Source organism: Patella vulgata, chromosome 6 (genome assembly GCF_932274485.2).
Source record: "Patella vulgata chromosome 6, xgPatVulg1.2, whole genome shotgun sequence".
Taxonomy (NCBI): domain Eukaryota; kingdom Metazoa; phylum Mollusca; class Gastropoda; family Patellidae; genus Patella; species Patella vulgata.
The window spans coordinates 68,861,343-68,867,856 of record NC_065884.2 but is presented as its reverse complement, the minus strand read 5'-3'; positions in this window follow the sequence as shown (position 1 = coordinate 68,867,856).

Sequence of the window (6,514 nt, the reverse complement as noted above, 5' to 3'; positions counted from 1 at the left end):
CAAGTTAGAGTACCATGACTAGTCATGAAATATTAAATGGTTGGCAACTAAGACACTTGGATGCTCTAATAATATCAGAATTAATTAACATTGTGGTAGGGTAGGGAACTACATGTACAATACAATTACCCAGGAAGGAACTATTGTTGTAAGACAGTATAGGAACCCTATACAACCATTTATTGACAGTGCATATAAATCTATATAGTTTGATGCCATGTATTATTTTTTATAAATGTTAAAACTGATCTGTTCTGTGTTGCTGCTGGGTCTTCTTTCCCTTTTCGGGTAACGTGTATCTGGGAAGAAGAGTCATCCACAACAAAGAAAACTTTAATAGACTGCAGAATAGGTATGATTTTAAACGTTGAAGTGGTGAACTGTTTAAAAAATTTAAATTTTGTAACTACTGTATTTGGAAATAGTCGATGGGTCCAGCTATGTGGTTTTTACCGCCTAAAACAAGAGGATTCTGTTTCCCCAAGGGCTTTTTTGCTATTCGCACTGATGACACCAATCGTCAATCAACTAGATCCACTGTTTTAATTTGTTTTTATTATGACAAAGGGAGAAGAAGACCCGCCCTATCTCCTGACGACAGCGACTTTTAACACTTGTTTTAAAGTGACTTTTTGACATACAAGAACGTTCTTTTGTTTGTTTTTACCCGTTTTTATTTTTTTTTTAATATTACGCCCCCATATGTAAATAGAAATGAAATGAAATGGGGTTTAACGTCCTACTGTTTTGCTCCGAACTGGGCCAATGAAGACGGGCATACGCCATACAGTGTGCTATGAGGGAAATTTTGCCCGGACAGCGGCACTACCGGCCTACTCTTGTATCGAATTCCAACTGTCAAGGGATCTTTTACGTAACTTAAATAATCAACCTATCGATAATATCATTACAATGTACTGGACGTTAATTTTGTAATAAATAACTACAATTGTTACTATACTTGCTTGAAAATGTAGAGAGAATATTCTTGTAGTTGTCACCCAAAAAATTGTTATAAATCTTCAGTTTTATCTTCCTAGACAGATCTTAGTGCACTTGAAGACTGGCCAGAAATTAACCATATTGCCGTATAATTAAAGACTCAGACCTCTCTGACTTCGCGGATCTACGTGGTTGTAATTTTCGGTTTTTTTTTTACACAGGGCAAAAGAGACGAAGAATCGGAACAGAGAAGTCCAGGTTTTCGTAATTTGCATAGGCCACCAGGTCCATAAAAAAAATGTGAACGGAGGGACGGACTGACACACGGGAGGACACTGGCAACGACGTATTACATCCACATGTAAACGTGGGCGTATAAAAATGCTTGAAATATATACTTACATCTACAGTTTATATATATCTAGCTCTGTCAATTTACTAAACCTGTTATTCCTCCAACAGCCTTCCCTTAGTCTAATTTTCAATCTGGTACTAAGTTTTAAAATGAAATGTTTTATATGTTTTGTAATAGCAAATAAGAGGCATGTGTGTATGATCGATTAGATAAGGCCGCGGCGTCAATATACAAAATCATTAATAATCAGGAATATTTATCATCAAATGCTGTTTTGTACGCCGTGGGCAATCGCCATGTTAGTTCTACAAATTGAAAACAAGTATGGCAATTGTTTTTAATTATTTATGTAGTTTTGTAATCGGAGTTTATGAGAATGAAATTAGTTGGATTTAAACAGACATGATTTATCTCTTAGGCATTTGACACAATTGTATTATTATTGTAAACAATGTTTCAATTTGAATACAAAATCAAATTATAAATAAAATCAAAACTATAACATTACAATTACTACTGATCAGTAGTGACGATTTGCTGGGCGACTGCAATTTTAATACAACTAGGAAATGACTGAAAGTTGGTGTTGAAAAACTGCTGTGATGATTATCACGTACAATTTCTCTGCATCAAATACATTACTGATTCTATTTAACCCTCGTATTGATAACTTAAGGGCGTATGGCTCTATTTTTTGAACAATAGACAAAAATGGTTCTAAAAGCACATATTAATATAATAATAAAAATAATAATACAAACTTTATTTAATAAGGCAACTTATTTAGTTTGCGAAAAAACTAATCTTCCATAAGTCCCTCCTAAGCGACAAAGACATATATACGTGTAATATTAGAATAAATTCAAACTCATTTGAAATGCAATCGCATTTTAAAGTACTTAAGTCTCTAACTCAATATCATCCAAAGTCATACACGTTGAAAATAAGAATTATTTGTCAATTCAAATCAACAATGATGTTGTGATCTTACCAGGAAAAGACAGGCTTCTGATATCCAATATTTAAGACAAAATAAACATTTTATCATTGGTACACGAATCGTGTACCATAGTGTGTTTTAGCGTCATTTGCAACAAGTGGCCAGAAAGAATGAGGCTAGACATATTCAACTGGAGAACCTGCTCAATAGACTGAAATAACCAGACGCTAGAAATTGCTATAGGGTTGAGACACAGGCCGTATTTCGCTGGACATATCTGATTTGAAATTAAGAGTCAAAACGGAAACAATTGAATGTAAATCAGTTTATATACAATCAGATTACATTATTTTATGCGGTGCGACCCATTTTGGTCAATTTCTAGGTCCCAATTATTAGCGATTTAGCTCCTTTAAGGTGAGAAGTATGGGTTAGTAAGTCACTCCTAAACTACAAAACATATACACTTAAAATATAGGACGAACTTCTTTAAGTGGCATTAAGTAATTAAACAGTAACACACTAACACTATTTATGGAATAACAATTACTGCTTTATTAACATGCAACGTTCCGACAATGATACACTCGTGTATATCAAGCAAATGATAACATATATGTATGTTGTTGTTGTTTTATTACAGATTTAACGTCCAATACAATGAATATGATATTATGGACATATGTGTAAAACATCAAGTATTTATATATGTTACAGTCAATGTGTAAAATCAGTCAATCTGTAGATTGACTGGAAATTTAGGCGGATTTCTAGACAGATTGACTAAAATGAATTATTCTCACTAATGGGTCAAAAACATTAAAACAAAACAAACAGTTATGTAGATGTTCATAGTTTTATTCACATATCAGGTATGATTTCAGTTACAGTTGTGAATGGGATGCTTGACATATCATGGAGGACTCCCGTTCTTGTTTGGACATGTGGTGCTGGAGTGACACCTGCTGTTGCATTTAACGCCTGACTTGAAACATTTACATCTGTTGGTCTGACATTGCTTGCCACTCGCTGCACAGTTGCATTTAGCATATCCCTGGCCACCGCATCGAGATTCACTCTGTACTGCCTGGCGTAGACCAACTTCAACATTCCTGGACATGTCCTCAATGTTAAACAGCTTATTGGTGCACAGGTCGAACTGAGTTCTGCTATAGTGTCCCTTAAGAATCCCAGCCTTGACAGCAACACGATACAGGTCATTCTCGTTCCTGTCTACAATGACACCCATTATGTTGCGAGGGTCACCCTTACCACGATCAACTAATGGAATAGGGATGGTCACATTGTCAACCGGATTGCCAGCGACATGCTCTAATCGACTACGTTTGACCATGCGTTCAGCTTGTGAAAGCTGACCATCCACTGCTCTTTTCCTCTGAACCTCGATGTTCTGTTGATTCACTCTTAGCTTTGAATCTTCAGGGTCTGCTGTATCAGGTTGCATGGTACCAGTAGCTTCACTCACATCTTGATGTTCTACATGGCTAGTAGCTTCTCTCTCTGATGATGGGGCTGAGTATGCTGCAAGAAGGTCTTCTTTCAAAGTATTTCTGTTGGAAGGGTGTTCGAGCGCAATCCAACTTTGGCTTCACTTCCAAACAGGGCTTTGTATGGTGATTGCTATATTCCAGAGTGGTAGCTGCTGTTCTTTTGGAATTGCACAAAGCGAAGTCCCATAGGCCAGTCTGTTGAGTCGTTGTCCCCTAGCCATGCAGTGAGCATGTCCTTCACGTCACAGTTCAAACGTTCTACTGAACCTTGACTCTGGGAATGTCTTGGCTTACCGTGCACCATGAGAAGATCAGGCCATAGAAGTTTCAGCTCTGTGATAACGGATGCCGTGAACTCAGATCCATTATCGCTTTGCAAAATCTGAGGTGTCCGAGTAATAGGAAAATGTCCATCAACTGAAAGGCAACTTCTGCAGCACGTTTCCATTGACTTCTCCATTGCAAAAGTTGAAAGAGCAATGATACAGTCTGTTATTGTTCACTTTCTTTTATACATATATGAATTGTTACTTGAACTGGCTTCCTATCTGTTGTTAAAACATACCACATGAGCTAATTAACTCTCTTTGGAGTTATGGGATTAAGGAGGACTCTAACTGTGGCTTCCAATTTGTTATTCAAACAATCAACTAATTAACCATACCTGATATCTTAAGAAATTAAGGATTAAGAAAGAGTTAAAATTTTGGCTTCCAATCTATTATCAAAACAGATCATATGATAGACTTTAAATAATCTGATAGACTTTAAATAATCTGATAGCCTTATGTAATTCCATTAGTGAGAATAATTCATTTTAGTCAATCTGTCTAGAAATCCGCCTAAATTTCCAGTCAATCTGTACATTGACTGATTTTTTTAGTCAATCTACAGAATGACTGAGTGAATCAGTCAATCTACAGAATGACTAAAAATTCCAGTCAATCTACAGATTGACTGAATTTACACATTGACTGTAACATATACAGTAAACAAAAGCCATAAATATAGACATTATATTATAACAAGCACTGATCAAAGCGATGATGACAAAGCCCTTCGTAGTTACAGTAAACCAAAGCCATAATTGATTACATATCTAGGAGTAAGCGTTAATTAGTGATCAGTATTATTCAATCATACAAAATGGTGTTAAACAATCAATGAGGTGTGCAACAACAAACCATAACTATTGTTTGGATAACATTTATATTTGCAATATATAATGACGGATAGTTAGACAGTATACGAAGCACTAGATATTATATATACATAAATAATAAAATAATGATTAATAATAAGGGCTAATCCAATTTACATGATTCTTATATAATAAATAAGGGCTCATCCGATATACATGATTATTATATTGAATAAAATTAGTGAGAATCTAACAACAACAACAATCCTGATAACATGATGTAGTACTGGAAATGATTCTATCGTATGCGTGGGGAAGGTAGACTCCTACATCTCGGTTAAGGGCCGGCTTGTGTCGTCTGATCTGAATGCTTTCCATGATTTTCCTTGTCTTCTTTACATGTTGGTTCGAGTTCAGTACTTCTACTTATGACCATTGAATTCTGTGTCTCTTGTTGTTTCTCAAGTGTTCGGCGACTGCGGATTGGTTGTCGTGAGATAACGATTGGTGTTCCTTAACTCTGATGCTAAACGGTCTTTTAGTTTCCCCTATATACTGGTTTTCACAGGAACAGATCAGTTTATATATGCATCCTGTTGGTAGTGAAGGGGGGTTGGATGGCTGAATGGTTAGCGTGCGCGCGTTGTATCATAAAGTCTGTCATTGAGTCGACTGGCGTGGTTTCGAATCCCCGGTTGTACGTGGCAAGGAGTAGGGTCGCCTGTCCAACCTCGTGGGTTTTCTCCGGGTCCTCCGGTTTCCTCCCACTGCTAAAGACCACTACGCGCAAGCGAATTATGTAAATAGGGTTAAACCATATGTTAGTCCCGAAATGACCTTGTTTGTGTCGAGTGGACGTTAAACCCAATTTCTCTCTCTCTCTCTCTCTGTTGGTAGTGAAGGATGTGATGGTGGGTTCTTCCCGTTGGCCTTTAATGGTTGTTTAATTGTGCCGCCCCCGTGGTGAAACTGGCGTCTATCCCTGCTCTGCTTAGTAATCTTCTTATTTCATATAATGTCTTGCCTATGAACGGGATGGATATTCTCACTGCTGTCTCGGGTTTGGTGATGGTAGCGGAGATTGTATTTACTGTCAGTTGAGGTGGGTATTGGTTGAGATGGATGAAAACATCTTTCAAGTGTTGTATTTTAAGGGCGCGACGTGTCAAGGTTAAAATGATGCCATTCTTGACTTGACTGGGATGGTTGAATGAATAATTTATGTACTGGTCGGTATGGGTGGGCTTCCTGTAGACTGTGGTGGTAATATTCTTATCTACTCTTTTCACCAGAACATCGAGGAAGGCTAATTGGTTGTTAGATTCACTTTCCATAGTGAACGTAATTCTCTCTGCTTGGTTATTGAGGTGGTCCAGTAGTTGTTGTGGACTGTCCTCTTCTCAGAGGATCACGAATGTGTCGTCAACCTTTCTATGCCAACTTCGAGGGGTTATTGGTGATGTACGTTGTGCTTCTTCCTCTAGTTGGGTCATATATACTTCAGTGATTAGTGGGGAGAGGGGGCTTCCCATGGGGAGTCCATGAACTTGCTCACATATATCTTCACACCACATGGTACAATGATGAGAACAAAAATTTAGATGGATTGAAACACACCTAATCTT